The sequence below is a fragment of the Vespa crabro genome, chromosome 11 (genome assembly GCF_910589235.1).
Source record: "Vespa crabro chromosome 11, iyVesCrab1.2, whole genome shotgun sequence".
NCBI classification, from domain to species: Eukaryota; Metazoa; Arthropoda; class Insecta; order Hymenoptera; family Vespidae; genus Vespa; species Vespa crabro.
In genome coordinates, this window is record NC_060965.1 from 3,286,997 (window position 1) to 3,305,919 (window position 18,923).

The 18,923-nt window shown below is 33.3% G+C and overlaps 1 protein-coding gene across 12 annotated transcripts in view; it reads left to right on the top strand.

Annotated features, from left to right (window-relative positions):
- Positions 1–18,923, top strand: part of LOC124427924 (blood vessel epicardial substance-like) — a 45,753-nt gene that overhangs the window by 15,562 nt on the left and 11,268 nt on the right. Inside the window, exon 3 of one of the 12 annotated variants that reach the window (XM_046971368.1) lies at positions 6,163–6,213. The exons of the other annotated variants lie outside the window; for them this stretch is intronic. The gene's annotated coding sequence lies outside the window, so the exon portion shown is untranslated. The remainder of the gene's footprint in view (positions 1–6,162; positions 6,214–18,923) is intronic. 12 annotated transcript variants of the gene reach the window in all.

Sequence of the window (18,923 nt, forward strand, 5' to 3'; positions counted from 1 at the left end):
GATATAATTCGACGAGTGTCTTCTAACGTTCCTTTGATTGTTAATTAATGTGTAATCCCTATCTATCAATTAATCCATACAAGACGATAAGACCAAGGAAGGGAATCGCTAATGGAGTGATCAAGATCAAATTACGTGTTCAAAGTTTTTTCTCGGTTATTTGATATCAGAAGAATTATTAATTTATATTTTACGTAATTTATCATCAAAAAATTTCAAAATGATTCTTGAATCCTTGGTTGGAAACGATAATAATTTATGGTAAAATTTCTCTCTCTCTCTCTCTCTCTCTCTCAATCTTATTTCTTCTCAATGATCATTTGTTGGACATGGTATTTATACTTGCTCTAAACACGCATATGTCTTTTTCCGCTATATTACTTGTCATACCAAGCGCCATTAACATGATACATACTAACCATAGCTCGTTGGCTCTCCTCGACGTTATTTGTGCAGAAGAACGCAATTGTTATTTTCGTAATGCGAGTAATATATTTTTCAGTAGAATACGTATGTGCTTGTCAGATACAAGCCAAGAACCAAATTTAAATATCGCGAAAAAAAACATTTTATCGTTTTGCGACCGAAGAAAGAAAGGTTAGAAGGTGTTCGGCAATTATCTTAGCTTATCTTATATTTATTTGAACGAAAAATGAGATTGCAGCGTTATGTATAAACGCATAATAACGAAAGTAGAGCACTCATATTTCACATGTTTGCCCGGCCTAACACGTCTCTGACACGATAAGCATGTTTTTAGAATTCTTATATATAATGAGGAAAGTATCATTCTTTGCTTTTCACACGATTATTTGGCCTAAGTTCTATTTCGAACGTGTTTGGAGGGATGAGAGAAAGAAAAGGATTACAATCATTAAGTTGTGCTTGTCGACAAAATCATGGTCAGGATGATATTAGCATACTCCTTTCATATATTATAGCGATAAGCTAGAACTATACCACGCAAGAAATTTCACGAATCTAATGTTAGAAATACAACAACGTCAATGTTAACTTTTAACTATTTTTTGTGACCTTCAAGACTCATTAAATTCGATCAAGAATATTCTTATATTATTACGATTCAATCTAAAATAATTTACTATATGAATGAATTTTTGTTTTTAAATGATTAACGATACGAGGACAAGACGGCCTATTGGAAAAATATCTTGACCACGTGATAAGCAAACTTCTTTATTTTGGGAAGAACAAATATTGTTTTAGTATCCGTTCGCCTGAGAGACATTATCGTGAATTTTACGAGAATCGTTCAACAAGTGGTCATTGTGTCAATTTAGTGTCATTGTGGCCAATAGTTACAATGAATAGTTACAATGGATTGCAATAGAGAAATTTAATATTCCATTGGCTATTATCAAATTGAAATATTATTACGAATATGAATAATAAAAGGAGAATAAGAAGAATTTCATTGATCTTTATATTCCAAGTATTTTGGACTATGACTATCAAAATAGTGGTTTGGACAGCTGACGTGGAAACAATATATTCGTTAAATATTCAATTAATATTGAAATCACGGAGATTTTAATCCAGAGAAATCGGTGGGCATTTCTATCTCTTTCTTCCGAGCTATCTCACGACGACTGCGGATTTAATTTTAAAGCCACGATATCCTATGAGTTCTTAATAAAGGCTCTTCTAGAGTTTTCAAGAAAAATGATAGAGAATTCCAAATGGAAGATAACCTTAATAGCTTTGAAAGCACAAACCGTTCTCGACTAGCAGGTAGACTATACTGGAAGTGGAGCGAGAAAGAGAAATCGAAAGATAGAAGAAGAAGAAATAGAAGAGAGAGAGAGAGAGAGGGAGAGGGGGGGAGGATACATGAGGGTAAAGCAAAATGAAATCCTTCAACTTTTCTTCTACGTCCCTCTTTCCTATCCCTATCCGTCACGATCGACGTTACTCTTCTTAAGCTGATGATTGTTTTCACACTTCTATCCTTTTTATTTCATTTCCTTTCGAAGCGACATAAAGCAAAAATCCCTTCGAAGAATCAATGCGTGCTTATGAAATACTAATTAAATAAAAATTACTATTGTACTTGCAGTTTTTATAATTTAATAAGTTCATTTAATCAATGAGAAAAAAAGAATTTTAAAATAAGAAGAGGAATGAGATTCGTTATGAAAAGGTCATCTCTCTCTCTCTCTCTCTCTCTCTCTCTCTTTCTCTTTCTTTTTCTCTCTCTCTCTCTCTGTCTCTTTCTTCGAATTCTATCATTGGGATTTTTACATAAAGACGAAATCGATGAATGAACTCGAATGTCCTGAATTGAATCTGATAGAAAATCTTAATAATTTCTACTATCCGTTTCTCTTCATAGGAATGATACTAACGAATCTATAGATTTTTTTTAAAAACAAAAATTCTACAAATTACATTGTAATTTTTTTAGATGAAATTTCGCTATTAATAACAATCACAGAAATGCATTGGACATTATGAAAAATTTCAAATTTCTTTTGGTGCCACTTAAGATTAACAATTAAAAACTATCAAAGAAGTATGGACGCTCGAACTAACTTATCGAGATGTCGAATCAGTACGACGAAATCGGCTTAATCTTTATGATGCATAATACTCTCGTAATATTTGTCGACATTAACTATAAGCTACAATTTGCAGTTAAAACGTTTGCCGTATTAATTCTCAAGGTTGCTTAAAATCTCGTCATTGGCTCGAAGGACGTGCAGATTTATCGCATAGAGTATCGTTTTTCATCGGACCGTCAGGTCTAATTCGTATGTTCGTCTCGTGTCGATAGTAAAAAATTTTACGACTTTCTAAACGGCGACATATAAAATGAAATTCGAAAAGTTTATTGCTGTGGTCGAAGGTTATCCAGGAAGAGAGAGAAACGGTCATTAATTCGTCCGAAAGTCTCATGTCGGCTCGATAACGGTAGTTACTACTTGCCAGATTGTTCGTCAATGTACAAGCCAATAGTGATAGTAGAAACTGGTCAGATACAACTATCATAACCGTAGTTATTATTTGTCAGACGGTCATGCACACGCCAATAGTAATGTTCGGGCATTGCTCGGTCAACGCATCACGGATATTACTCACGTAGCGATGCATCGTCGTTCTCGTTGTTATCGGTAATAACGCTCGATACCGTTTCTCGTGAAGCATCAGCAATACCTTTATTAGCTTCTATCTAGCTGAATAGTCGAACGAAATCGTTCACGGACAATCAAAACGAACTACTGCTACTTTCATGATCGTAGAAGTCAATATCAATGTTATCCAATGATCGAATTACAATAGTTCTTATTCTCTTTATTGAAAATCAAATGGTGTTAACAAAATGTTTAAAACGTTACATAAAGAAGTAATCGAGAAATACGTACTGAGGACACTTTCTGGCCTCACTTTCGATCTTTCGTACAATCGTGAACGTGTAATCTCTTGGCAGAGATAAAACTAGATCTCTCGGTCTTTCATTGTGACGTAACTATAATTTAGATGCGTTCACTTGGCAAACTCATTGACAGTCGGCCTATCCTTGATCATCTGCCAAATGTCTCCGTATCAGGCATAAGAGGAAAGTGGACCTTACGTTTTCTTATTTTCTACGACGCGAATTAACTTTTCCAGAATTTATTTTCATCCATATCCTTTTTCATTCTGCATGCCACGCGTTTTCTTTTTTTCTCCTATTTTTTTCTCTCATACTACTTTTTCACTTTTTTCCTTGGATACGTGCTCAAGGAAAGTATTCAATTAAGGACTTACAAAAACACCAGTAAAACTTTAATTATGCATAAAGAATTTCAACTTTTTATACGATAATTTATACGACGATATACGAAAATTTATATGACGATAACTTTTGATAACGATTTGCCTTAGCGATTGGTCTTTTTATGGTTAATAGCAAGATTTTTGTATACAAATATTTTAAAGATATCTTATATACTTTGAGATACTATCGATAACAGTAACAAGCTGTTTCTCTATATTCTTTATTCACGTTTAAAGTGCACTTACATAAATTTTTCGTTGAAATCGAAGGACGAACATGACTCTATTTGACTCTATTCGATGATATAGAAGAAATTCCTTGAAAAGATATCCTGTACAACGTCTGGAATAGAGAACTCTTTCAATTGTAAGGATGTGAAAATCCATTTGGATGAGAGCCGAACAATTTTACGAAAATTTGAGAATATTCACAAAAGGAAAACTAAATCGATCCTGGCTCGATGTTCTTAATGTTTTTTTTTCTTTCATCTTTTTTATTTCCTTCTTGAGTTTTCTTCCTTCCACTTTTATCGTGATAATTCTAACGAAGGTAATAAAAAATAATGACGCATCTGGATACTCGGACGGTAACAGACTATAACGATGAGACATAAAGATATGTCAAAGCATTGTCGTTTGTCAACGGCTCGCGTGTGTAGCATTTCGCATATTATTAAGTTTCTATATTTTTACATGGTCTACCGATGTTGACGATGATCAAATGATTTGTGACAGTCCCTCATAGAAATAACCGATGGAATAGATAGTTTCGAATTCGTGTTTCCCACGATTCTTTTTTCAAATTTAAATTCAATGTAAACAAAATTGTTCATCATCTCATTAAAAGTTTATATCGAATTAAGGACATTGCTCGTTAGATCCTATTTTCGAAATATCATCAATCATCATTCAGACAAAGAATAGATTGACATACAATCTCAGATGTCCTTCAGTTAAGTGTCGAATAGATGGATCGTGAATAAAGTGATTTTTATGCCGAAATTCTATGATGTTGTCGTCGTTCCTCAGACTCGTCGATATTTTGGTAGAATAGCACATCTATCCTTCACGCTTTTGCATTCTATGTCAATAGACAAATTTTTCTTCTATGGAATTGATGATTGTATGACGTATCTGTAAATATCTTCTTGAAGTCCGGAAAAATCTTACAAATGCAAATCTTAAGTAATATATTCTATATTAAGTCCAAAAAAATTCGGATTTTGATTACTTAGAACTTTTATGATCCAATATCTATTTATTCATATTGAAACAATATATGTATATATATATATATATATATATATATATATATATATATATATATATATGCGTTTCTCTATTGCTGACCACTTATTTCTCTTGGGATTGGTCAATCTCGCTTGGTGGTAAATTGGCCTGTCCGTTAAGTGCGGGCAACTGAAGCGATTCAATAGCTATACTATTTTTTTCGTTACTGATGCAATGTCATCGATTTCGTTTAAGATGACTTCAACGAAGACGAAAGTAATCGAAGCTTCTTAATTGGTTGTTGACATTTTCTACGGAAATGAAACTTTTTCTATAATATGGTATATGTTCCTTCGGTTGATAACCAAGGTATCAAACTTGATTACGATCGATAATGTCGATGATATTACGGTGCAAGAGAGGAGAAAAGATTTTATCAAATGTTTAGAACTTCTGGCTTGCTATCATTAACGATGAAAGGAGTATTATCGTGTGCGCGAAGTATAATGGATATAGTGAAACGTAATATCAGAAATTTCGTTCTAGATAGTTTAAATTGCAATATAAATAAATTATAAAAATCAGAAAAATTATTTTCCACGAAGAAACATTTAGAATCTATTTTTGAGATCGAAATTTAAGCTTGAAACAATGCCTACTTTAGTACGTATCGTCAAGCTTGTTATTACAAAGACAAAATCTTTTTATCGTTCTTCCGTCAGATTGATATGTTTTCACAAAAGATTTCGTTCACAGAAAGATATGGAACAATAAATATTTGTTTAATCCTTTTCAAATATTTTTTTATTTTATACGAATATATTCATAAAAAAAAAGCGAGTTTGGGACGTATAAATTTTACTTTTGTTCTCTGATTTAAAAACTTGTATTACGTTAATTTATAATTGAATAATTCAATTAAAATCAACGGGAAAAGTGAAATTTTTTCCAGTACGTTAATAAAGAATTTTAAGCAATTAAAATTTCCAATTTTTTTCAGTCTAATAATAACAGATTTTATTACAATATTTCAGTTACTAAAATAATCATAATATTTTTAACAAGGGCGTTTATTAAATTTTCTTTATTTAAAAATACACTATTTTGTTAAAAGAGATGGACTTAAAGGTAATCTACTTTTCATTGCTGTTACAGATGGAAACTTAATTACTGGGAGAAATAGTAGCTGCATTTTTCGAACTAATGGTAGGATAATATCGACCAATTAAAGATACAGAATAATGTAGAAGTTTGCATAACAATTATTTTGAATATAATTAATACGATAGCTCTTATTGGACGGCGTGGGCATTTATTTGGGGCTTTCGACCGTGTTTAATGACGATCCTTGCTGAGTTAATACGATATACGGAATGTCCCACTTTGTCCTTCTATATTGAAAGGACAGTGAGATGGACAGAGAGAGAGAGAGAGATAGAGATAGAGAAAGAGAGAGAGAGAGAGAGAGAGAGAGAGAGAGAGAGAGAGAGAAAGAGAACAGAAAACAAAAATTATTTTGTGTGAGAATGACGCCGAGTGGAATCATTTGGAATCCTTCGAACAATGAACGTACTTTTCACGGCGTCGACGAACAGAATTTTCGGACGCTCATCCCTCGGACTCTCATTAAAATCGAGCTCGGCTTACGCGCATAAAATGGGTCGTTCGAACCTACCAAAATATCGTGACGCAAGCGTTTATTTATCTGTTCAAAATTAAAGCATACTCTCGACGATTGCCTATTGTATTCGTTTTCAGCGAATTTTTTATTGTCATTTATTTTAACGCATAGTTCTCCCATAATTATTCGACAGGTAACAACAATTTCAAATTTTTGACAGGAAATTCGAAATTTTTTATACTTTTAACGGGTAAATACTTTCTCGATATTACACTTAATGACGCGTTAATTAATTTTTATTGTGAAATCGAACGAACTAGGATACTTACATAAAAATCGATTTTTCACGAGATGGAAACAGCATATTTTACATCACTAATTTACATATCATTTGTAAAATGTAACCGCGATAAATATTACCATATATATATATATATATATATATATATATATTAGCATATCGCAATAAATATACCATACGTCAATGATTGACAATGTGAAGATTAAGAGAGAATACTACACGTTGAGATATCATATAAATTTTTCTCCCTTAATTTTGACAATCTACAGTCGAATACATTAAGTTACATTTACAATTTATTATGCTCTATTCTCGTATAAATATTCATACAATGATTTATATTCATTGTTGATAAAATAGCCGGAAAGAAAAAAGAATGAGAAAGAAGATTTTTCAGCATAAATTAATGCAAAGTAGACCAGAGCTGAAATTTCATAATTGATTAATTTATATAATTTATTTAGACAAAATTAAAAATGCTATCTCGTTATTCTAAGCGTCTAATTAAAGTTAGACGAAGAATGTGAAAGAAAAGTAACAGAGAAAGAGAGAATTGTGATAAGCGAAGGAATTAGTAATATGAAGAAACAAAAAAATGAGAGGTAGAGATAGCGAGGTACTAGTATCAAAAGTACAAAGTAGAAACAACCATTTCTATGAGTTCGAAATTCATAAGTTACGTGTGATAGTATGTTCGTTGCACGTAATTATGCAAGCCGAGTTGACGTGAAATAGAATTTCCGCAAAAAAGAAAGTTGCGGCACGATCGATGTTAATGAAAAGATCCGTCGTGCGGTTGGTGATAAGATCGAGTTTCTTTCCTCCTCTTTCTCTTTTTCTTTTTCTTTCTCTCTCTTTCTTACTCCCACATTATTACTGAAAAAAGGGAAAACAGAGTGTTTAATGAAACGCGAAATAAAGCGAGCTGCCGACGGAAGAACAAGAGAAAGTTGGTTTCCGCGTAATAAAAAGTTACGCACGCACCACCACAGCAAAGAATATATATATATATATATATATATATATATATATATGTATGTATGTATGTATGTATGTATGTATGTATGTATGTATGTATGTATATATGTATGTATCGTAATTGGAAACAGATGTCGGTCGTTTCTGTTATATTTTCATTTCTTTTTTCGATAACCTTGAATCAATGAAACAACAAAGGATACGAAAATTTTGAATTAACTATCGATATTCTTTACCATGAATGGTAATTCAAGCATTTGTGTAAACCCATTCTTTTATCAAAATATTTTTCAAGGGAAATGCTGATTATCGATAATTCATCTTTATATCGATTACTAATTATACATCAAGTAATTAAAATCATTTTCAGATATATACATTTTCACTTTTTTTTCCTGTTTTATCCTCTTGTCAAAAATCATTTTGACCATCGTAATCAGCTTTTTCCAGCTTGTTTTGCCGATTGAAAAAACTCACACTTTCCGTTTCGAACAATGAAGATACCTATATGTTGACGTTACAGGATAGATATTTTTGACTTTATTGTCGCGTAAACTCGTATGAAATAGCAGGTCCTGTAGGTCGGAATAAACATTCGTTCTCGGTATGGTTGAATTAATGATAGGGTTGGTTTTGCGTACGTGCAATAGGTACTATATGCCAACCAATCTAAAACATATCGTTCAGGATTAAAAACAGAGAAAACAAACAGGTGATATATTATCTTGTTTTTCATGATTACGAAATATTTATGAGAGAAGATACCTTTGTATCTATCTCTTTATGAACTTACTAATTATGTTCAAAATACGCAGATTAATGTGTACAAATGTTAAAAGAAAAATAGTTTATTCTTAAGGGAATAAAAGAAAGATACGTAAGATATTCAGTAGTGCTTCGGGCAAGAACATAAAAGTTTCTTCGAATGTCTGTTAACTCGAGAAGATAGTACACGGATACGTCGACCCGCTAACATTTCCTTGACATTTTCCTACCAACAGCCTCTGAGCAGCACGCCGTAAACCGTCCGGAAGGTTTCACGATGTCCATCGTAAGGGGAGATATTTGTTCTATGACACGAGAAAATAAAAGGGTTGGAAAATTCACCCTGCCGCAAGTTCCGGTTTCTTCCATCTATTGTGCACTTTTTCAATCGCTTGTTAAAGCTTTTAAATAGGTACTTGAGATAATTGGAAGATAAAGTTGTACAAAAGATATACCTACATGACCAAATTTCTTTCGTAAATAGAGCATTCAAACTTATGAAAAATATGTGATTAAATTAAAAGTCATTAAATTAATCATTAAGCTAATCAGAGAAAGTTTATGAAGATATTTCAAAAGTTATGCAAATGAACTTTTTTTCTAATCACTTTTGATAAAATCGAAGGGACAGATTCGAACGTAAAATAATATTTGAGTTTTTTGCTAAACAAAAAGTCAAAGGTTTGATATCTCGAAAAAGAATACGTCGAAGAGAATTTACATGTCATTCTGTAATCACTGAGGTTGACATACAGTTGCGCATGATCGTTCGTTGTAACAACGAACGGAAAGACCGTGCGATTAAAAAAAAAAAAAAAAAAAAAAAAAAAAAAAAAAAAAAAAAAAAAATAAGAGAGAGAAAGAGAGGTATATTTGAAAGCAGAACGGCGGAGGGGAATCGGGTCAGCTTGATAATGCTGGGGGAGAAAAATCGATGGAGCTAAAAAGTTTTCGCCGTCGTAGGAGCCACCGAAAAAGCATGTTAAAAGTACTTCGATGCGCCCTATGAAGGTTCTTTGGACATAACTTTTTCATTTCTTAACAACGTACTACTTTTTGTATGATCCTGGAAAATTTATTTCCCATTGATTACTGAAGTCAGACCATGATACAATTCGAAATTGAAAATGTTTTTCTTTGTCTCATCATGCACACTAATTATTTTCTAATCCTATAGAAAAAGTGTATTCTTATTATCTTCATACAGATATAATTAACTGAGAAAAATAATTATAATCATATTTTCTTTATATCTTATTTCTTTACTTAGGACTGAATAAGCTAGACATATAATTATTTTCATTGAATATTTATTCGCACAATTCGTAAATCTATGCCTTTCTGATGATAATAAATTAATAATTGTTAATTATATCAATTATATCAAAATTAGCTAATTAGTTAAATGGAAAAACCTTTGTAAGCTTGATTGCACTGACAAAAAGGATAGAAAAGACGATACGAGTACGGAATGATTTGGTATAACCGGTCGATCGTCGATACTTCCGCTAGCTGATGAATCGTAACGTCAAAGCGGAAATTCATCATCGGCTTTCCTTTCGTAACTTACAATTTCGGTTAAAAAAAGAAAAAAAAAAAAGGAGAAAGGAAAGAAATGAAAAAGATCGAATCTCATTCAACACGCATTTCCATGTTTCACTCGATACTTTGCCGTTAAATTTCGTTATGGTTGTTAAAAACGATAATTTAGTTTTATGGGACTCCTAACAGAACTATGTGCATGTCCACTGTGTCAAATTACGTTTCGATCTCTAAGTGTAACCATTGCTCTGAAAATAAAGTTTTACGATGCGATTTTAGAGTTTAATGAATATTTATTCAACAACAACAAAAATGAGAGAGAAAGAGAGAGAGAGGGGGGGGGTAGAAGAAAACAAAACAACGATAAGGTTTTGGTTAGGGAAACGACGATGAATAATTTCAAACGTTGGAAAATATTTATGATGCCCTCATAAACAGGGAAATAAGAGTCACCGAGAAAAAATCGAATGCATTCCATTGCCGTGCTTTAATTAGCGCAATTAGTAGTCCTCGCTTATCGTCGTTAATATAATTGAAATATCAAAGACAAGGAAGTCGGTATTCCTTTGATGAAATATTCATAATTCAAAGCTTCTGATATTTTGAGCGTGATACGTTGAAAAATTGTAACAAACTTTTTCGAAATTTGTCGAACCATAAATCTGGACTTTTAGAAAAATTTGGATCTTTTTCAATGTCACAGAATAAATCGATTCTCGATTTTTCTAAGTATTCGAAAAAAATATCTTTCTATGATCGTCGCAAGCAAGTTTGTCGAGTTTGAGCGACTACTTTAAAAGTAGAAAATTAGTTTTCTACAAAATTTGGCAACTTGGAGAATTATATTAGAAATGTGAACTATGTCAGTAGAACATTGTACGAACTCCTTTAAAGTCGATTCGCGTAAGATCAACAACAAGAGAAGCGTCGCAATCTCGGCTCCTTATGTGTTCGCCGATTACCTGAAATTCCAGATTTAATGGAGAGAAACAAGTCCCACGTTTGATTATACCCTCTGTCCCTTCGATCAAAATTATACATACGTGACCATACCTCAATATCATCTGCAATTCTACATTCATGAATATTAATCATTAGAAGATTACTTCCTCCACAATCGAATGTTGAATTATTATCCAAATGAAATTTCTACGAGGAAATGGCAATGCCGAGGATGGATTATATGTCGGACAGCATTATGGAATTATATTCGTCAATTTGCCCTTTAAATACTATCACTTTCGCTTGGTATGTAAATGATTGAAGAAATTTCGATTTATATTCTAACGCATCGCAAAGAAAAACATTGTCATAAAATGATTCTTCATTGTACGAAATTCTATTAAGTTTCGTTCTAACTTTAATTATCTTCTTCCTTCATTCTCAAGGATGTTTAAAAGAGAAGTTGACTTGAAAGCCAAGCATTCACGATCTTATTAATTTGTATGCTTCAAAAACAGAAGGATCGTCTCGCGGCTAGATCAAATCATCATTATCATTATCATTAATTTTTCTTCGTGAGAACTTGAGAACGTTAATCATCATAAAGCAAACTGTCGGATCGATTTAGTTCGCGGTTAGAAAGAAAACTGTTTAGGATTCTTATCGTTCGATCTTAATTCGATACTGATAAAATATCATTCGACATTATTTAAGAAGATTTCTTTTGCCATTGAGAAGAAAGAAAGAAAGAAAGAAAGAAAGAAAGAAAGAAAGATAGAGAAGCTTGTTTGATTGTCCTGTCATTTACGATAAGTCACGGACGTCGTTATTGACTATAGGTGATTGTACGCGTCGTAGAAAACAAGAAATACGATACAAGGAGCGACATTACGACATGTCGTAAATGAGTAGAACGTTATATAGAAAAAAAAATTATACCATCGGGATAAATGTGTGTGCGTAAGTACAAATAAAAGTAGTAAGATAAATCCTACGATGTTCTCTCGAAACTTTTACTTTTTGCTCGATAACACAATTTGTTTTCTGGATTCCATCGGAAGTATTGAAACGAAAGAAAACAATTTCTTTGAGTATTACGAAAAGGTAGAGGAACTTTTGACAAGAAAAAAAGAAAAAAAAAAAAATTGAATAGAATAGGGGAAAAGAAAATTGATCTAGCGTTTAGACGATGAATAATCGAAGTTGAAATCAACAGTACAAGGAAAGCTATTTTTCAATGAAAATATTTTTCTTTCCAAGCTTCCATTGAAATATTTAAATGAAGAACACTTGATGAATATATGACAATTCATATTAATTACTATGTAAAAGATTGACCTATCGTTGTAATTGACTTTACACCCTTCGTCCTCTAAATTTCCTCTCGTGTCATGATTACTCGAAAATAAGCCGACACCTCACGCGACGCTTTTTTGCTGACTCTTAACTTTTAAGCACATGACACCCGTCAGACACTTTTTTACAATCTATCCTCTTAAGTCTATCTAACAGTAAGAATTTATAAGTTTTAATGTTCATTCATTGCAATTTTTTGATACAGATCATTTATTTCCTCCAAGGATTTTTTCTTCCTTTATTATAAAAATATTATACATAGGTATACAGATGTTATTACTTATGCAACACATTTTGTTCAATTAAATCATATTAAACGTAATGCATTGAACAATTCTTAAGTGTCATTATTTATCTTAAAGATAAAAAAATTTTTGTTACAAAAGATCTATTTGATTAGGATCTTAATTAGTTACGATAAAAAAAAAAAAAAAGGAGAGAAAAGGTATGCTTAATAATGTTGGATGCTCTTATCAAACCCACACGTTCGAATAGAGGTTTGAATAGAGAGACTAGGCCGACAAGTTCTTGAAATAAGATATAGAGTGCTTGTTCTAAGTTCAACTTCAAAGACGATAAGATCGCCATTTTTGCGTCGCGGGTAGTCCAGTGCCGAGTTAAGGGCCGATGACGAGACCGATTGCGTCAAGATGTTATTTCGAGGGCAAAGAGACGAGAGGCTCTTCGCGTTGACCGGAAGATACCTCACGGAATCTTTTTAGTTGTAAGATCGATGAGAATTCAAGTTGGAAGAGAGAAAGAAAAAGAGAGAGAGAGAGAGAGAGAATCTCAAGTCACGCAGTCTCATCGTGACCTTCTAAGATAATGAGATTTTGATATTGCATCGAGTACGAAGAATTGAACATGCTGTGGTAACATGCAAGCGATCTTATTTCGATCTTATCGCGATCTAATATCTAACTAATTTGTAAACGTTCACAAGAGTAATGTTAGAAAAATTGAAATTAATATAGGAATTTTATTTCTTCGATAATAAAAATTAATAAATATTTCCTTTTCGTACTTTCAATTTAACTGATCTAAAAATTATAGGAAAGTTTCATCAGCTTAATTTTAAATCGATTTTGAACGTAGTAGAACCAATGGATCGTATAATTTAGCTTGATACGACAACAGTCGATAATGAATCTCTAATTTTCATGATCGAATGACCTTCCAAAGGCATTAATTGTAATTGCTCTAGGAATTATAATGATGAAATTTGTTAATCCTAGATTGAATCGGATCAAGGTATAATTGCTCGAATTTTTTATTCAAATATACCAACGACACAATGCCTATGGCGAATATCGTGATAATATCTATTATAATCACGATAAAATTAAAAGGAAATAAGAGAATGATGCTGAAATACGTAGAGGATCGCGATCGAATTTAATTTACGAGAATGCTTTAGGATGGTTACATAGCAGGACTTTTAAAATCCTTGCGTCGGCATATGCAGGATGAGATTCGTCACGTGTTTGGGATTTTCGAGCAAATCCATGCATGAGAAAGAGAAAAGAGAACGTATAAACGTGTGTGTGTGTGTGTGTGTGTGTGTTGTGTTACGTCGCTTTTTCTTTCTCCCTCTCTTTCTCTCTCTTTACTAATGTATTTATGTGAGAACATGTATTCACTTATATTGCCTAAGGTCATTTCGAATTTCTGCATTAGAAAGGGATGCAAAAATTGAATGCAGATCTCACATCTAGCTCGTGTTCATGTAAAAGAACTTTGGTACATACAATGTATCAAACCTTTTTAATCTTTATTCCCTTTTTCTCTGTTCCTCTTCCTTTTAAAGGACGTTTTATCTTTAAAATTTTCGTTTAGTTTTGCAATCATAGAAGACAGTAGAAAGCAAGAATACAAGACAGTAGAAATGATTCCTTATTGGAACAACATTTTCAAAATTGTTTTAATTAATTGATATCTGTTCATTTTCTTTCATTCGAAGGAAACTTTGATACGCAAAATTTCACGAAAAGTTTAATATAAAATTATTATGATGAACTTAAATTGAAATAACTGTGTTATCTTCGAAACAACTGGAACTCAATGTCAACCGTGAAAGCTCGACAAATTTAATTCCACAAAAGAGGTGACTTTTAAAGGGAATGGGGAAAGAAAAGATCATATTACCTAGATATAAAAAAATTCGACCGCTTCGATTCAATTGGAAAGTAGACCTTCGGAACCTAAACTTATTTCAGCTTGAAACAACGTCTCGAGCTTAGTACGGAATCTAACGTGTGGAACGGGTCGAGCGGGCCTTAAATCTCTTATCCGGATGGTAGCGAATCTAGAAAAAGGTTAACCCGATTTAACGTAAATCTGGGAACTAGTAGCTCGCCGGAAATTGACTTAATTTCCTGCGGAAAACCTTCTTCTTTCCCGACGAAAGGAAAAATTCTTTAGCGTGACTTTCCAGTTCACCTGTCCAAAGTTTTTTAAAGACTCTAAATTCTCCCATTTAATAGTATTTCTTTGACAAAGAGATTTCTATCTTTGAGCTCTTATCATTTTCTTTTTAATTTTTTTATCAGGAACACATCTGTAAACGTTTATAAATGAAACGTTAGAACGATTATATTATATATATATATATATATAAAATTGTTTAAATTTATAAGATATATCCAGAATAGATCAGATCAACAGTTTTCTTATGTAATAATTTTCATAAGTGAAAAGTAGAAGGATAGGAAGCAAGGATTCTTGGAAGAAAGGATTCTTGGCACAGTGACGAGAACTAACGTTACTCTTTTCTTTGCAAACAGAGGGAGAGAAAGATATTCGCCTCTCGTGAGACCATCAGAGATACGAAATCAATGTCGCTGGATTAAAGAAAGAAAAAACATCGGTCCGTGATTTATCGTACTAAAATATATATTTACGCCTCAGCATGCGACCCATTCTGGAACGTCGATTAGAATTTAATGCCAATGCAATTCGTATAGATGTTGCCAAATAAGAATACATACATTTATTTATTCGAGATAGTACTTTAAAAAGTAATAGAAAATTTTTTAACCAATCAGAGCTTCAACAATTTTTTTTTTAAATAAATATATTTGCTTCTCGGTATTCCATAAGAATAAAATTCAAGATGATAGTTCTTTAAAATGACATCGAATTAGAGAACGATCTCCTATTATAACCACGGAATTATACCATGAAACTGAGCGAACGAGAGTTTCATTACAGTAAAACCACTTTTTCCGTCAGTATCATGCAAGCGAACGAAGGTATTACATCTGTATATGTGTCTTATGGGACGTCCATGTTTTCCAGTCAGCCTGAATGAAGATTTAATGCAAATGCAATGCATTCGTTCTAGTTTGCCATTTCTCTTACTCTCCTTTATCGTCTTCCAGCATCGCTTTTTCCTTCTTCTCCTCCATCTTTCGTGGTCGTCACTCGAGCGACCAATCCTCATATCACGCACGAGTACATCGAACCATTTGTATATCTCTCTATGTATTCACCTATGTAGATTGCTGCTATATTTCTTATTCTACTATATATATCTATATCTGTATATATGCGGATATACACAGCCGGACGTAAACTTATGCGAATAATTTGATTGGGCATTTCCATCTGGACCAAGCCGGTAGAAAGTCAAGTCAAAAAAGTAAGTCGATGAGTGCGACAAACTTTCTACTTAAAATGTTATTTTTCCTTATCCTATTTATATCTACGTATATTTATACACTGGTATATAAGTATATATATATATATATATATATATATATATATATATATATATATATATATATATACCTAGTATATTCACGGTAGATGAATACATATGTACATTATGTATTAAATTAAACGTGCTTTCATTCGATCTAACCATTTCAACGAAGATCTGAGAAATGAACTTGTGTACGCAAGTAAATGGATCGAAGTCGTCTTTCTTGTTTCTTTCTTATAGGTTATTTAAACTCATACCCGTTATTATTGCAAGATATATAATGAAAGCTTTCCTATACATGAATTCTCAATTTTAAGATAAGTGATTTTCTTCATCGTTCTACTTCTGAATATATTTTTGTGTTTTCTATAAATATCAGTCAAGTTTGAAGTCAACAATTCTAACATCGATCTACATGTTACGAAGAAATCGCTGTTGAATCCTGTGAGTTAATTTTCCGAATACTTCCTATCGTTTGTTTTTCTCTCAGTGCTACTAGTCAGAAATTTCTTCTTACTATTCGTCGAATTGAGTTAGAGGGTTTAATCCTTTCTCACATAAAGCTTTTGGTTCGTTCGAAGCTGGATATCGAATTTTCGAGGGATTCGTGATGTGTGATATGGCCGGCCTTCATGTCCTCATCGTCGTTGTTATACTTTGAACATTTGCATCTAAATTTACGCTACCATTTAGATTGTAACCGCTCGATGAGAGACCGTAGAAATCCTTGACTTTATTTACTGGACGGCTTCGATCCACGTGGAACAGTGATGGGATTTAAAAAACAAAAGGAACCACAACGACGTGACTTTTCGAGGCGAGGCGTGGCGAGGAGAGGCGAGGCGAGACGAGGCGAAGCGAGCGAAAATTTAACGCCAATTTATTTATTGCCTTTCTCTGTCTATCCCTTTCGCTCTTCTAGTCGTTCCTGTTTTATTTTCCGACACTCGACGTGTTGGACATCGTACGAATGCACACGCTCACGTACGTATACGCTTCTCACGTATAGACGTTATTTTCACGAAAATAAAGCGTATTTTCATGAAGGACAAAATGGCCAGGTGAAACTTTTGCACGAATAAAAGGATTCGTGGGAATTGGAACGACGGACGGCATTGTTTCTATCGATATTTTTCGTTTCTCTTTTTAGAAATTCCTTCGAACACGATATACTTCTCTAGAAAAGATGTTAATCGACAAAGATAAATATTAAGTAAAGTAACTTTCCTCGAGTTTCTTGTCGAGAGTTTTTATTTCTTTCCTTTTTCCTTCCTTCCTTCCTTCCTTCCTTCCTTCCTTTCTTTTTCTTCCTCGTTATGGACGAAAGAACCGGAGCATCTGGTAGCAGCGGCCTCCAAATTGGACGGTTCACTGGGTGGCAGTCAAGTGTGAAGAATGTGAAAACGTTCGCCGCTGAAAAATCGTTAAGCGCCTCGACCGTTCGAGATTTACGTTCCATTCTGTTTCATCTAACGCGCTTTGTCCGAGTCTTGCTCCTTCTACAGCGAGAGAATGAGAGAGCATAAAAAAAAATTTACCGGCTTGTCCTAATTCTTTAGTCGATATAACAACGAAAATATACGGTTAAAGAGAGAAAGAAGAAATACGAAAGTGGGAAAGAAAGAGAGAGAGAGAGATAGAAAGAAAAAGAGAAAGAGGAAACCGTGAAAAAGTAGGCCAGCATTTGAGGAATACCGATCCGCTTTATCGAGAATCTTCCTCCCATCTGCTCAACGGATCTAAAACTTTTCGATCGAGACCGAGTTGTTTGGAGAACACCGTAGACGAGCGTAAAAGTTGAAACAGTTTTGATCGGGAACTCTTTAAAAGTAAAAGCATCACCACATATCTTTCCTCTTGCGTGTTGGTTTCGGACGTTTCAAGAAACTAGACGTCCAAATCTTTTTGCTGCTTCTTTTGTGTTATCAACTGTCGAATGAACTTTTGTGATGTCAAAAATAAGAAAAAAGAATTTTAAGATTTTGTTAACTTTGTACATATTATCGTAAATCGAACATCCTTCAAACACAATTCCAAATCGATTTAAATATTTATTTTCTAAATGGCTGAAGTTGATTTAAAAGTAATACTAGAGATGGTCAGTCTTATTTCTTTGTCGTACGTCCAATCAGACAGTCCGTTTAACAAAACGCGCTGATTGAGCCAAGATAACCGAAGGTAATGACGCGGCAAGCATTTTATGAGGAACATGACATAAGCAAATGGAGCGCAATAAGGAGTTCCATGAATACGTGGATGCATGAATCGCCTGATATTTTGACCGCCATAGTCTGATTTGCATTCGACTACCGCTACAAATTCTTTGTCTTTTCTTTTATTCTCTTTCCTTTTCTTTTCTTTTCTTTTTTTACACGAGAAGGCAGTAACCATACGCTCTTTCGGTATTCTCATCTTTGTTCACCTTTCAAGTCGTTAAGGAGTTCTTCCTTCTCGTCTACTACCACTTTTCTTCGCACCAATTTGCAAGTCATCATCTTTGAACGTTCCGAGCCTTCAAAGGAAGACCTTGCTCGAGAGCTCAGGATCTCGTTACGAAAAGGGTTTCGCGTGTACGCGCTAGATTCACACAAGAAAAGTGTAGGAATTTGAAAATCGGTCGGGTTATATTAATTTCTTGAGTGGTACTACATGTCCTTACAAAGGGAATTCATTGATCCTATAGTCGATACTCCTGAAAAGAATTTATT